The following is a 14,726-nucleotide window of genomic DNA, read 5'->3' on the forward strand; positions in this document are numbered from 1 at the left end:
ATTAAGACCCATGTTTGTATTTTAAGATCTTATCTACAGAAGAAATTGCACTCATTTACCTAAGTGTTTTTATAAACACACCTTTATTTAAATCAGTGCAATGTTATTTCTGCAGGCAGCCACCATCTGAGGAGCAGTGGCCCTGCCTCAGTTCCCAGCAGTGTGAAGGCAGGAAAGGCTCTTAGACAGCTGCGAAACATCAATGAACTACACAAGAATAGCCATGGTCTAAAATACTCAGGAGAAGGGTGCTGCCACTGAGCAGCCAGCAGGAAAGGCTCCTAGTGCTTCATCCATTTTCCGTGTACCCTTGCACCACCATCACACATTCCCTATAAAAGTGCAATCTTTTATAGATGCACTCATCACAGCATCATAAAATGGTTCAGGTTGGAAGAGACCTTAAAGACTATCTCGTTCCAACCCCCTGCCATTGGCAAGGACACTTTCCACTAGATCACGTTGCTCAGAGCCCCATTCAACCTGGCATTGAGTATTTCCAGGGATGGGGCATCCACAACGTCTTTGGGCAACATGGTCCAGTGCTTCAGGACCCTCACAGCCCCTCGCACTCAAGCTCTCACTCCCCTGGAGAACCCGGTGGTGGCGGATGATGTTTTTCAGGCCTGGGGCGGGCTGCGAAGCAGCGGGCCCGGGGGCGCAGCGGCCGACTCGGCCCCTCCCAGCCCCGCGGCGGCTCCTCCTTCGCCGGCCGCAGCCGCCCGGGGCTGAGTGAGGGTTGTGTCGGCGCTGCTGCCCCATCTGCACTGGAAAGGTGCGTGTTTGCTCTGCCCACCGCCTCATCCGTCCTTTTCCTCCTCCTCCTCCTCCTCCTCCTCCCCCTCCCCGCACAGGGAGTCCCCCCGGGCTGCCGGCGCCCCTCGGCCGGGCTGCAGCGCTCTCTCGGGAGGCTCCGGAGGAGGGGCACCTGGTCGCCATTCCCGGCGTCCCGGCGGGGCTCGGCCTCGGTTCCTTGTCTTGCTTTAGAGCCCTGCAGTGTGTGCTGCCTTTCCCCACCCCTCACCCCTCCCGAAATGGGGCCTTCGGCCGCTGGGCCACAGCCCCGGCTGCTCCCGGCCCTGCCCAGCCTGGCAGCGAGGTCGGGACCACCTCGCTGTATCCTCTGTTCGCCCTTTGCTGGAGGGGTGACTGACCCCAGCATGGCCACACTTCAGGAGCTCCGACATTTCATCGCGGGACGGTGGAAAAGGATCTGGAAGTGCTTGTCGACAGCTGGCTGAACGTGAGCCAGCAGTGAGCCCAGATGGCCGAGAAGGCCAGTGGCATCCTGGCCTGTTTCAGAAACAGTGTGGCCAGCGGGACCAGGGTTGTGATTGTCCCCCTGGACTCGGCAGTGGTGAAGCTACCCGTCAAATACTACATCCAGTTCTGTAACCCTCAGTACTCAGGAAAAACACTGAGGGGCTGGAGCGTGTCCAGAGAAGGGCAGCAGGGCTGGTGAAGGGTCTGGAGCACTAGTCCTGTGGAGCAGCTGAGGACGCTGGGGTTATTTACCCTGGAGAAAAGGAGGCTCATGGGGACCTTTCCGCTCTCTACAACTACCTGAGAGGAGGTTGTAGCCAGGCGGGGGTCAGTCTCTTTTCCCAGGTAACAAGTGTCAGGACAAGTGAACATGGTCTAAACTGTGTCAGGGGAGTTTTAAGTTGAGCATTTGGAGGAATTCCTTCACAGAAGGAGTGATTAGACTCTGAAATGGACTGCCCAGGGAGGTGGTGGAGTCACCATCTCTGGAGGTGCTTAAGGAAAGACTGGATGTGGCACTTTGCGCCAGGGTCTAGTTGATGTGGGGGTGTTCGGTCAGAGATCGGACTCAAAGATCTCAGAGGTTTTTTCCAACCTCATTGATTTTGGGATTCTTTGACACGAAATCCTTACTAACCCTCTTGTTCCTCTCAATTTAAAAACAAATATGGACTCGAAGTTGGCAGTCACGCAGTGCCTGGGGGATGCATGGTCACCGTCAGACAAGGCATGATGCTCTGCCTCAATCCTGAAATGAGCAAAGTTGACAGCAGTCACTGACCACAAGCTACATCACTGCAAAGAGATAAACCCCGTAATTACCAGACTGGGTGCATTAGATATTTAATTATGCTTTACAGCACATGTTATAGTGAAGAGGTCCCAGCATATAAAACGGTGCAGTGCTTGAGCATAAGAAACTGGTAACTAGTACCCATTAGGTTTGTCTTGACAGGTCTTTATTCTTCATAGACTACCTTTTTCAATTTGATGTAAAAGGGAAAAGTACATAAGAGAATAATTTTTTTAAACATATGCAATTTTTATATATGTGAATATGCATATACATATTTATGGAAATACTAAAATACATAAAATGTATAAATATGTACATATTACAAAACTAATATATAAAATATAGAGAACATATCAAGAAACATGAAAAAAAGTGAGTTCAGTGGGCTGAATCAGATTTGACGAAGGAAGCATTATATATGAAGGAGCATTTTGAATGTAGTGGTTATATCTGCCAAGTTGTAATTGTGCTCAGAACTACAAAAGAACTCAGAAATTTCAAAAGAAATTCAAGATACAAGTACAAGAATTCTGTTTGTGTATTAATTACTTGTTTCGTCCTTCAAACTGCAATATTTTGAGGACCTGACTTTCATAAGTGCTGCCTAAGCACCAAAAGTACCTTCTCAGACAGTGCCATACCCATAAGGCGCCTAAATCCTGATGTTTTATTAAGTGAGCCCTAATTTTCAAAATTTTGACTGTCGTTTTCACTCTACTCAAAATTGGATTAGTTTTTACTGTTTCTGGAGGTAGTTCTCTAGAACTGTTGTAGGATGGTTGTAATCTATTGATTAAAGGGGAGTATGTGAGTGTTTCTTCTTACAAAACAATACTTGGTGTGGCTGTAGAAGAGACTACATAGTCTATACTACATAGTCTACACTGTACTATAGTGTGAAAATGAAATAACTGCTTATGTCTTCATCTGTCTGTAATGTATTTCTCTATTTTAGCTTGTGAAAATTTGTAAGATTTAAGTTAGGGTGACAAAAGTTGGCCTTGATTCTGTTCTGGTTAATTTTCTTAGAGAATGAATGCTTTTATTAAAAGTCTTTCTCATGCTTACCTACTGTCAATTCTTAAAATCAACCTTCCAGTCTTGTCTGCTGCTCCCTCTGTTAGATTATTATTTTTAATAAAAGGTCAAACCCTTATTTCCACAAAGAAACCCCACAAAGCCTGCTATGAGAGTTCTTATGCCTCTTGTCTCCTTTTAAATTTTGTCTAATTCCCTTAGACATATCCACCCTATCTTGGATAGCGTCTATCTGTTGTCCCTTGCAATCAGTTTTACTTTACCCAAACTTCTGTCTTTCAGATGAAGTCTGTGCAGATAAACTTGGATCAAAGCCACCACAGCTTTAGTGATTCATACAAAGCCTTTGTCTTACCTGATCTTGTTTCTTAGTATTTAAAATATATATAATTCTTTGAACAGCAAAACAATAAGATACTGAATCGGATAAGAACAGATTGCAAATCTGGGCTGGAGAAGAACAACCTGGCATTGACCCCTGTTGGGAGACATCTGTTAGGGAAAGCTCATGTAAATTCGTATTTGTTTTATAACACGGTTTTGCAAATACCTGCGTGTCTTTAATGCTGATTTGAGAAAGGAAGCAACTTAGAATATCTTATTGTTGATATAATTGCACAGACTCATAATGCACATGGGATTTTTTTTATGTATTCCTGCTATATTGTATAAAACTTTCTTGGTTTAGGATTGAAAACTTTGCCATGTCATTTCTTCCTTTTTTTCCGACTGTGGGAGGATGAAGATGAAGGATGGCAGTACATCTAAGAGGTAGCAGCTGCAGGGGTGAAATATTTTGCCTAAAGAAGTACTTTGTGGGTAGAAATGTACGAAATGATTACAATCTTGAAGCTCTACAGTTCTTTCTGTTCTGTCTCAACAGGAAATATTATCTGTCAAAAACTGCATTGCAGTAATCTTTCACTTTTTTGTTTCCAAATGTCTGCAATAATCTCAAAGTACTGAAATAAATGTAAGTTCTTCCTTCAGTTGACCCCAAGTCACTTACATTTTCTCTGCAATGGCAATAGTGAATTTTTAGCTTGGATTTGTAATCTCTTAAATGCCAATTACTGCTTCACTATTTATGACAGAATCTGTGAAGAATGCTTTGCTCTTTTTTATTTCAGTTTTACAATACAGGAAAAAATTGTATGTCAGCTTGAGAAAAATGTTAACCTTGTTAGACTGTAGTTTTAAAAAATGATAATTTGGGTACCTTGATCTTACAAGGGACTTGATTTCTGATTTTGAGATTGAGAGAAGGGACCAATGGTAGGAGGTTTGCTTTTAATTTATTTATTTATCTACCTATTTTTTTTATTTAATGGAACATCTTCAGACACCTGGCTCATTTGGATTCTCTTTTTTTTTTTTTCTGTACTGGCATTAATAATAGCAGTATTTTCTCAGACTCTTTAAGTCTAAGTAACATACATCTCTTCTATGAATTTTCTGCACAGTGGGTGAGAGAAAAATGTGGAAATCCCTTTGGTGCTGTTGCTGCCAAAAGAGACTTGATAGAAGTATCTAATGAACTGACATGTAGATTAAAATACATCTCTAAGAATTTATGTATTTTGGCAAAATGTTTTACTGGACTATGCACTGCAATCAGAGGTATGGCAAAAGACCTGTGATCTTATAACCTGACTTTGGAAGAATACTAATGCTGTTTTAAAAAAGGAAAAATACCAGTCAAATTTATCTCTGTTCTCTAAGATAAATTTTAAATCAATTATCATTATGTTATAGTAAGAGGAGGTTAATGCCAGGTCACCTATCATAGATGTTTCTTACATCATAGGAATTATAAACAACTAAGATTATTTTAAACTTGCCTGAGTGACCATCCTGCATTCAGCACAACAGTGAGAGTTTCTACAAGCTCAGGATTTGCCCAAACCTGATTTATGACACCACAGATGCAGCATCTTTTCCAACTGAGAATTGTTGTCACCCTTTTAAAGCCTATTTTAGTACTGATATGAGAAAACAGTTCTGGTTTTAAGTCTATTGTTGTCTGTGTGTTCTTTGAACTTTTTTCTTTCTTTTTTCTCAAGTTGCTGGTTAAGGTGAGTGAATCTTCTACTTAAATGTAGTAATAGTACATTTCCTGCTTGAACACTCTGTATGAAAGGGAATGAGACCACTCTACTGCCCTGCCCCAATTTTTCTAGCTTTCATCTGCTACATGTAGATTAATATACTGTGCCTTTAATTTTTTGCTACTGGTTTTTTTTTTTTCCAGAGGAGGCACTTGACTCTGAATTTACCTAAAGCGAGTCCAAAGGAATTTTGTGTTTCAAGTAGCCCTACAAAAGGGGCTTATATATTATTATGCATATGCCAATAGTAATTTGGGAAAGAAATGTTCTTTTTTGAGGTCTTAAAGTATGATCTGACCTAATAGGCTCCATTGAGAAAGCATTCACTATTTTGTCTGTTACATTTGCAGGCCAGAGCATAAATTTGATTTATCTTAAATGGTTTTCCCTTCTACTCTGCACAGGTTTTGATATTAGCATTTCTGATTCTGTTGATTTATACTATTCTGGATCACAGGGCTGATCTTCTAGTTCTCTCCCTGGTCATGTTCTCCTGTACAAAACACAAGTGCTCTTTTGTGGCAGACTGTGAAACACTTCTTGGAGTTTTAGTTTAATGAAAATCTTTATTACTTTGGAAGCAGAAAGAAATGTAAGTTACTAATTTCTTTAAGACTGATCATATGATCAGTCTTTAAGATTGATTCTGTATGCTGCAGTGGGCTATTAATATTTTCTCCTATGACAACTAGGTAAAGCAGACAAGTACATCTCAGGTAATCTGTTCAGTACTGCTGAAAAATACTCAGAGCAGACAATTTCTACCTCAGCAATGCACTGTGAGATACCCAAGAAGGAAAACAAAGTCAGCTCAATTTTAATTACTTGTTCAGTTTGGTTGTTTTGAATAGCGGTTGAGTTAGGAATCTCTAGAGTTTTTCAAATGAAAAAAAGTCTCAGGAATAGGCTTGGAAAATTCTATGCAGATTCTGGGTTACTGCCCTTGTCTGTTTTACCTGCAGCTGCTGCAGAGTTTTCCAGCCCAACCACCTGAGAGGCCCTTGGTCAGCCATTCTCACCCAGGTGGCAGTGGTGGTAGAAAGAGCAGAGCTGTCTGCTACTCAGAGTGCAGGGACTTGGGCATTCCAATCTTCCTCTGAGTAGTACATTTTCATTTTCTCTTTAGCAGTAACCTCCTGGTGCTAATGCTCATTATTAATTTCTACAAACAAAGCAAAAATGTTTTTCATGGATTGGTTCTTAGCTGTTCATATGGACAAGGTTCTGATGCAAGTGAATGGCAATTTGAAGGGCAGCAACGACCATACCTGGGATCTAGATGGACTTAAGCCACAACTGATCCAAATCTGTGTCCCACTTAGTCCATAGGCTGGTAAAATACACATACAGTGATTTTAATATACATTGCTACAGCAGCTTGGGTCTGTGATTTGTGCTTCATTTTGGACTTAGGCCTTATAGCTGAAGAGAAAACTTGCAGAAAGAGTGGTAGTGAGCAGAAATGTCTCTCTGGCTGCCCTTCAGAGAGTAACTGAATGAGGGCAGATGTGCTTTCCAGCAACTGATGCCGCCCAAGTCGGCAGATACATCTAGCTTTGCAGTTCTCTCTGGTGTACACTACAGTCATTAAGAGACCTGGCATAGCCAAATGTAGTGTATCCAATACAGATGGATTCTACTGGGCTCTTTGGTAGTTGTACAGTTTTGAACTGTTCAAGCAAATCTGGCGATGAAAGAGGCTTATAAATACAGAGAGAGACTTTATAACAGGGCATGTTGTGATGGGACAAGGGGTAATGGGGTAATGGTTTTAAACTAAAAGAGAGTAGAGCTTGACTAGAAATAAAGAAGAAATTTTGTGTACTGAGGGTGATGCAACTCTAAAACAGGTTGTCCAGAGAGGTGGTAGATGCCCCATCCCTGGGCACATTCAAGGTCAGGTTGGATTGGGCTCTGAGCAACCTGATCTACTTGGAGCTGACCCTGCTTGTTGCAGGGAGGGTTGGACTGAGTGACCTTGAACATATCTTCCAACCCAAACCATTCTATGATTCTATGGTGACTTTCCTGAAAATCCAGAACATGCAGCCCAACTGAGCAGCTGAAGACAGGAATGGGAGCATAGGAAAGTTCTTTTGAAGAATCTTATATAAAAATAACTATTGGGTGCTTTTCAGTATGCAAACTCTAAATAAGAAAAACAGATGCTTACTGGATAAATAATAATTAGAGTAGGCACCTGTCTAATGCTACCACCCAAAATTAGCAAAATGAGACACGCTGTGTTACACTGCCTGTCCTTACAGACAAGTGATATAGGAAGGATGGAAGTCAGCTATTTTCCCTGGAAAACATTTTCAGCCGTGGTGCAATAACAGCTGGGCTGCTTGCTGCAAGCATCACTGCGACTGTGGGTAACTGTAAACTCAGCTGCTCTTCTGAAAACAAAAGGTAACTGCTGTAAAAAAAGCCTTAATCTAGGAATTAATAGGATTAACTGGAGAAATGTAGGCTTCTTGTTGACCTTGCCTGCTCTCCAGGTGTTTATATATAAGTACTTTGTACTCAACAAGTAGGACTTGGTAAACATGGATTAAGGAGTGTAGGGTTATTGTTGCCATTAGTGTGTTTCAGGGGATAACTGGGAAGTTGTCATAAGGGAGCAGGACCAAAACGTTAAGTGTAGCCACATGTCGTGAAATCATCATCCTGAAAGGATCAGCACTTAGACTTCACATGAAGTTACTATTGCTCTTTCATTCAGAAGTATCTTTGACTTCTTTACTATTTTCATCAGTTGCCTCTGCTTGCAAGCTGATACATGTGATACACTTGGTTTCCATTTTAAATGATCCTCTAATACCGGTTCCATTTTAACTTGGAATTGCATTTAATTACTCAGAGACTGACATTTGCAACATCTGGATTTACTGAAGGATGCAGAGGGTCCATTTTTAACTCACACTAGTAAAACTGGAGTCCCAAATATTAGACAGCTCTTTACTCATGCTATGGATAAAGGCCTCTGAATTTTACACAGTTATGACTGGGCAAATGTGTGGGTTTGAAAATCAACATTTATAGGTAAATCAAAGTAGAGTGCTCCAAGTTTGTTTCTGCAAAACTTTGTCTCCACAATGGTTGGTCTTGTGACTAGAAACATTTTAAGGCTGTGTTCCCAAAACTGTGCTTGCAGAAGGCTATTTTGGAGGTAGGATCAAAGCCAGAGATGTCTTAATTCCCTAAACTCCTTGCTCAGTTTGATAGCACTGTATCTAAATATCAATTTAAAGAGTTGTGTACCAGGCATAACTTGGCCAGCAAAGCCAGGAGGAGTTTGTGGCTGTCACCTGCAATAGCAGTTTGTAGTTGTAAGGCATGTTTCTCCCAGTGTGTCTGTGCAGTCGGTAGCACTGGGAACCCTGATGATAACAGGGATGTGTTGGACATTTCGTGAAAAAAATTAATGCAGATATATGTCTGTTGTCATGGCTGACTTTTTTTGTACTGCAATAGCAAAATGGTTTGATAATTTTTATCTTTTAAATAGCAGTAAAAAGTAATTAGAAGTTAAATACAGAATCAGAACTGCCTTATGCATGGTAACTGTAGTGCTCCATGATCAAATATGTGCTGCACTGAGGGGTAGCTTTGATGAAAAAGTGGTGTTAAGAGTTTTCTTCCACATCAGAAAGAGGTCTGGTTTTGCTAAATTATTTCTGAAAATTGGCCGAAAACCAGATTTTTCTCAAGCTCTTTTAAGTAAACTGTATTTATCTTGCTAGCAGTCTGTTACATTTGAGCTTTTAAGCTTTTCTTTTTTTTCTTCCTTCACATTTCAGTGCGTTCTGCAGTAGGATGGTGGCCCCAGTTGTACATTGCCACTGAACTGTAGCGACTTGTTTCTGATGTTGATATGTTGGAATACAGTGTGATATTTGAGTATCAGTATTATGCTCTAGTGAACATGATGAAATCATAAATTACATACTTCATAATATATCTCATTGAAATTAATATCCTTTCCCACACTTAATATAAGTAAAGAAATATGTGCATTATAAAAGTAATTTTTCTGTCAATTCTAATGAGAAAATCGTGGTCCTGCATTTTTTCATATAGTTGTATTTACAAATTCATCCTTTGTTGCTATGGAAGGGGAAGATTCACGGGGTGTATCCGACAAAAAAGAGGGGAAAGACTAATATATAAGTTCTTAACAAATCTAGCAATATGTTGACCAGATTTCTCAGCTTCACAAAACCACTTGATTGCTGTTTACTGTAGCAGTATGAGGAACTTACCTTTTCTTGTGACTGTAGAGACAGACTGTATGAAAAAACCTGAAAAATGAAAAAGATACTCAGAAAAGTTACAGTTATTTTAATCAGGAAATTTTGTTTATTAATATTTTTAAATATCTTATATACAGCATTGCTGAATGATTATTGACTTAATTTGGAATTGTGCTACTTATAGTCTGTACATTGGGATCAAAGATTTATGGAGTAAAGCAGCTGAAATGGCTGGATACTTCTAAAAATGTTAGTATTGCCCTTTTTTGGTTTTTTTTTTAAGTGTTTAATGTGTATAACTTTCCTCTAAACTTGTTTACTTAAAATGAAAAATTTTGTTCCATATACAAAGCAAAAAGTGCTTTGTAGATGTGTTGTCATAGAGGCATATTATTCTTGTCATATATGAAAATGCAAAGAATTTAATTTCTAAGTTTCTAATTCTGGAGTGGTATTATAATATACATGTAGCGGCAAATATCTGGTGTGATTTTTGTTAAAATTCATTAGAAAAGTTGGTCTGTTGCACTCCTGTTATGCATTACATAATTATTAACTAAGGTTGCTTAATTTAGTGGTTTGTTTTGGCCAGTATCGTGACCCTTAGTAGGTAACACGTAGTCGCCTTTAAAACAGATTTAGTTGTTGGAAGAAGAAACTCAAAGTATTCGTATTTTCTGGCCAAAATCTAGAGCACCATAGAGCATACACGTTCTGTAGGACTGAACAGCCTTCTGCTGGAACACTGCTTGGAGGCACACCAAGAAGTGCCTGTGAGTGCCAGATGCATTACAGTGGGATTCCTTTTGGCTTTCACAGGAGTGGCAGATCAACTTTTGACAGTAACAGCCCTGTACTGACTGTTGCTAACAAAACTTGGTTTGCTCCTATTCAGTGTCTGTCCATCAATTTTAGCAGCTTTTGCTAGCCAGAGATATGGATTGATCATTTGCTTATGGCTCATACCTTCTGTCATTGGCTTCCTCCTGGTGGGAAGATAAGTTTCATCATTTGGCTGGATGCAGTTTGCCAGTCTTTCAATAAAAAACTCAGAAAGAAAATATTTAACATCTGATTTGTGGGAATGATTTAACTTAATACAGGGTATAAGATGTCTTGTTGAACATGTTTTCAAGATGAAACTTAGTTTAGAATTTTGGGTGAGAGAAGTTTAAGCATTGGGCCTTGATGGCAATTCTTGTCCTTAGTGCTCATTAATTTGTGGCCTCTTGTTTTTCTCTTTTGGGTGCTTTATTCTTTTTCACAGCCTAATTCATCTCCTCAGATGAGAAAGTACAGAAGAGGTTGTAAGAGAAGATTTCTGTGGTTATTCTGTTGCTTCAATAAAAAGGGAGTGCTTTTCACCTGTAGGAAAGGCTGAGAGAAAAATACGCAATTCTAAAGAGTTTGTTTCTTGGCAATTTCTGAATTTTGTGAAAAGATACAAGATACCTGTATTGCATTTTACACTAGGGCAATAGTTTTGGCTTTGAACAAAGTTGAGCATAAGAATACCAGTTAGTGTAATTGCAGCCCTATTCTTGTATGTGTTAATTTAATTGTCCAAAATAATTTTCTCCGTCCTCCCCTCAGTTGTATTTCAACACCATCAGCTGGCTTTAGCTATATATTTTGGCATTTATTGTAATATGAAAAACACTGTATTTTGGTGTCATGGTTTCCTAACCATCTTCCATTCTTATGTATTACTGTTCTCTTCAGTTCTCATCTAAAAAATCCGACTAAATTTATATCTTTGCCTCTGAAAAGATAATGTACTCCCTTTTGAGAACTGTATTTTGCATGCTTATTAAGAAGAATGATATCAACTGCTATGTGGCTGAGACATTGTTCAGTGGTTATGGGTTTTTTTTGTTATTGTTAACTTAATTTTTGTCTGGGCCACACTGCTTCTTAGAGAAGTAGCTGACTGATCATTTCTGTGGCTTTGCTGATACAGTACTCTGCACATGGATATGGTTGTGATTCGTCAGGGTTGTTGCCATCCATTTTAGCAGCAGCTACTGAATAAAAATATATCAAGGTAGCCTGTTACTATTCTGAGGATTGGAGGTGAAGAGCGAGGGAAGAGTGGCTCCTTTTGCTACTTCATTTCTATGTTAAGCAATAGTACTTCCCCCATACTGACTATAAATAGGATATGAACTTCTGCCAAGTGGGGAGCTATGACTGCAGTGTCTCTTGGAATGTTTGGACTTTCTCAGTCTTAATAGTTAGAGTTCTTTAAACTTTTCACTTCCTGTTCTGTCTACATAAGTCAGTATCACTACTAGAGCCTATATGGTCATAGGTCACACTTATCTTTTCAAGGATTTCAGTGTATATCTTCAGTTGTAGAAAATCAGAATAGTTCTGAAGTTGGTAAAAGTAAGACAGCGTAGGTGTTTCCTTTGGTGTTTTAGACTTTTTGGTCCAAGTAATAAGATTATCCAAAGCCTTATATACATGTTGTGTTGTACTCTTCTTTACCTTAGTTTTACGTGTAAAGAGGCTAATTCTAAGGACTTTGTAATGTAAATGATAGTTTTGACTGTGTGTGTTCCCAAACCCAAGATTTTCCAACTGATTAAATGTTCTCCCAGACAAGGAATTATGACAATTCTGGAAAAGAAGTCTTTGAGGAATGTCTGCTTTTCTGCTTCACTCTTCAAGATCATAAAGCTTGTCTTTCCCCCCCACTTCCCTCCACCCCACCCCATCCACCCTTACTCCTTATCTTTATAAGTGATGTAAGAACTCCATTACTTTATTTTTAGGCAGAAATCTCCTCCTCATTTTGCAAGTTCACCTAGCCTTCCAGCCATCCTACTCCACAGCTGTCACAACAAACTTTTTTCTAGTGCTATTAAATATATCAGACATCACTCTGCAGCATGTTAGTTTGTTACCCTGGGGCTTTTCAGTCTATTCTAATGTCATCAAAACCACTGTGTGATTTCAAGGTTTCTTACATTCCCTGAAGGAAAATCAAATGGTGGTTAGGAAACTGATAGATACTCTGCAGATATAGCAGATCTCTAGCAATTAAGTGGTTAATATCCTCAGTTTATTGTTTTCATTCCTCATTTCCCATAACCATGGCTCCTGTGAATTCTCTGTATCCTTTTGTCTGTATTTTCAACTGGGATTTTGGGAAAACTTTGCCACACTGGAGAAGAAGCAGTGCTCTAGGTTTGTTTATTGTATTTTTGTGCCCTCTGCTCCTCTTTCTGTTATCTGATTGCTGTAGACAGTGTTCTCATCTGAGAGATTCTTTTGTCCTCTTTCTCTTATTCTTTTCCATCTGTAACATTGAAGTAATTTATGTTGTAATGATTTTAATGGTGGTAACAACAGTTAGCCTGGTTAAAGATTGGGTGTGCTCTTTTTGTATATAAGAGCACCATTAAAAGATGAAGATCCTGATGAGCTTGCCCTTTAGAATAAAAGACAGCAGTTAGGTACAGACTAATGGACCAGACAATAGGTAGGAGCATCCTTAAAGTAGCTACTAATAAATGTATCTTCTGACACCCTTGGTGCTACCTGCTTAGTATTGTGCTGTAAGTTTCATTCACTTCTGTATTTATTTGAGCTGGAAAAGACTTATTTTCTGCCTTTAATTTCTCTTTTTCTTCTACATACTTAGAACCTTTCTCCCTTGATTTTTTAATAATCCTTTCAGCTCATGTCTCTTGTCTCCTTTCATATTCTGAATCACAGATCTAGTTTGAAATACATCTTTCGAGCTCTAGTCCAAACTGCCTTTTTAAGCAGGGTTGGCTGCAGCAGGTAGTCCAAGCCCATGCCTAGACAGGTTTGGAATATGTCCCCATATGGACATTTCACAACCTTTCTGGGCAACCTCTTCCAGTGTTTGACCATCCTCACTGTAAAAAAAAAAAAATAGAAGTGCATTCTTGTGTTCAGATGGAATGTAATATGTTCCAGTTTGCTTCCATTGATTCTTGTTCTGTTGGTGGACACCACTGGAAAGAGCCTGGCTCTGTCTTCTTTGTTCCCTCCCATCAGGTATTCATACCCCACTGATGAATCCCTCCCTGAGTATTTTCTTCCCTAGACTGAACAGTCACAGCTCTCTCAGCCACTCCTCATAGGATGGATACTCCAGTCCCTTAATCATCTCTGTGGCCCCTTGTTGCCCTCTCCAGTATGTCCACATCCCTCCATACTGGGAAGCCCAGAAATGAAGAAATTATCCAGATGTGGCTTCACTAATGCTGACTAGAGGGGGAAAATCACATCCCTCCACCTGCTGGTAACACTCCTGATGTGCAGCCCGTCAGGCTGTTGGTCTTTGCCCACATGAGGTTTAGCTGACTCATTCTATGCCAGCTCCTTTCCAGCTGGGTATCCCCAGCCTGTCTTAGTGCATGGGGTTAGTCCTTCCCAGATGCAGAACTTGTTGAACTGCATAAGATTCCTGCCTGCCTGTTTCCTCACGCAACCATCATGTACACATCTACTCCTCCCAACTTTCCTGTCATCTGAGGCCACAGTCTGTCCAAGCATCCAGATTTTTAAAGGAGATTTATAAGAGCTCTGGACCAGGTATGGACTTTCAGGGATCACCACTAGCTACCATCTTCCAACTAGATGTCATGCAAATAGTCAAAATCCTCTGAGCCTGGTTGTTCAGTTGATTTTCAATCCACCTCACTGTCTGCTCATCCAGCCTATACTGTATCAGCTTCCCTGAGACCTTTATGGAGACTGTCAACTGCCTTACTAATGTAAAGGGAAACAAATCCACTGCTCTCCCCTCATCTACCAAAGCCAGCAATTTTGTCCTGGAAGAGCAACCTGTTGATTATGCAATTTCCCCTTTGTAAATCCATGCTAACTATTCTGAGTCACCTTCTTGTCCTTCATATCAAATCCTTGCAGGATTTTTCTCCTGTCTGCTTGCCAGACCTTAATGTGAGGCTGACTGGTCTGTAGTTGTCTACATCTTATTTCTTGCAGTTCTCAAAGATGGGAGTGACATGACATAAATATAATTGAGAGTGGCCTCACCATGTCATCAGCTCTCAATATTTGTGGATGCAACCCATGAGGCCCCATGGATTTATATATATACAATTTGTTTAAGTGCTCCCTAATTTGGTCTTCCTCACTCCAGACTTTCCCTTTTAAATGTCCTGTTAGGGTTTTGCAGGAAAAAAAATCTCTCTTACTGTGAACTATATTCAGACCATCCCTTCTTTCTGTGAATGGATCCATCCATCCTTCTGGCTGGATGCC

The 14,726-nt window shown here is 40.1% G+C and overlaps 1 protein-coding gene across 1 annotated transcript in view; it reads left to right on the forward strand.

The window, feature by feature from the left end:
• The first annotated feature begins 699 nt into the window (after positions 1-699).
• CPQ (carboxypeptidase Q) overlaps positions 700-14,726 on the forward strand; it is a 140,667-nt gene continuing 126,640 nt past the window's right edge. Inside the window, exon 1 of the mRNA XM_085053264.1 lies at positions 700-775. The gene's annotated coding sequence lies outside the window, so the exon portion shown is untranslated. The remainder of the gene's footprint in view (positions 776-14,726) is intronic.

The sequence above is a fragment of the Lichenostomus cassidix genome, chromosome 2, assembly GCF_008360975.1.
Source record: "Lichenostomus cassidix isolate B80296 chromosome 2, HeHo_3.0, whole genome shotgun sequence".
In the NCBI taxonomy this organism is placed as follows: Eukaryota; Metazoa; Chordata; class Aves; order Passeriformes; family Meliphagidae; genus Lichenostomus; species Lichenostomus cassidix.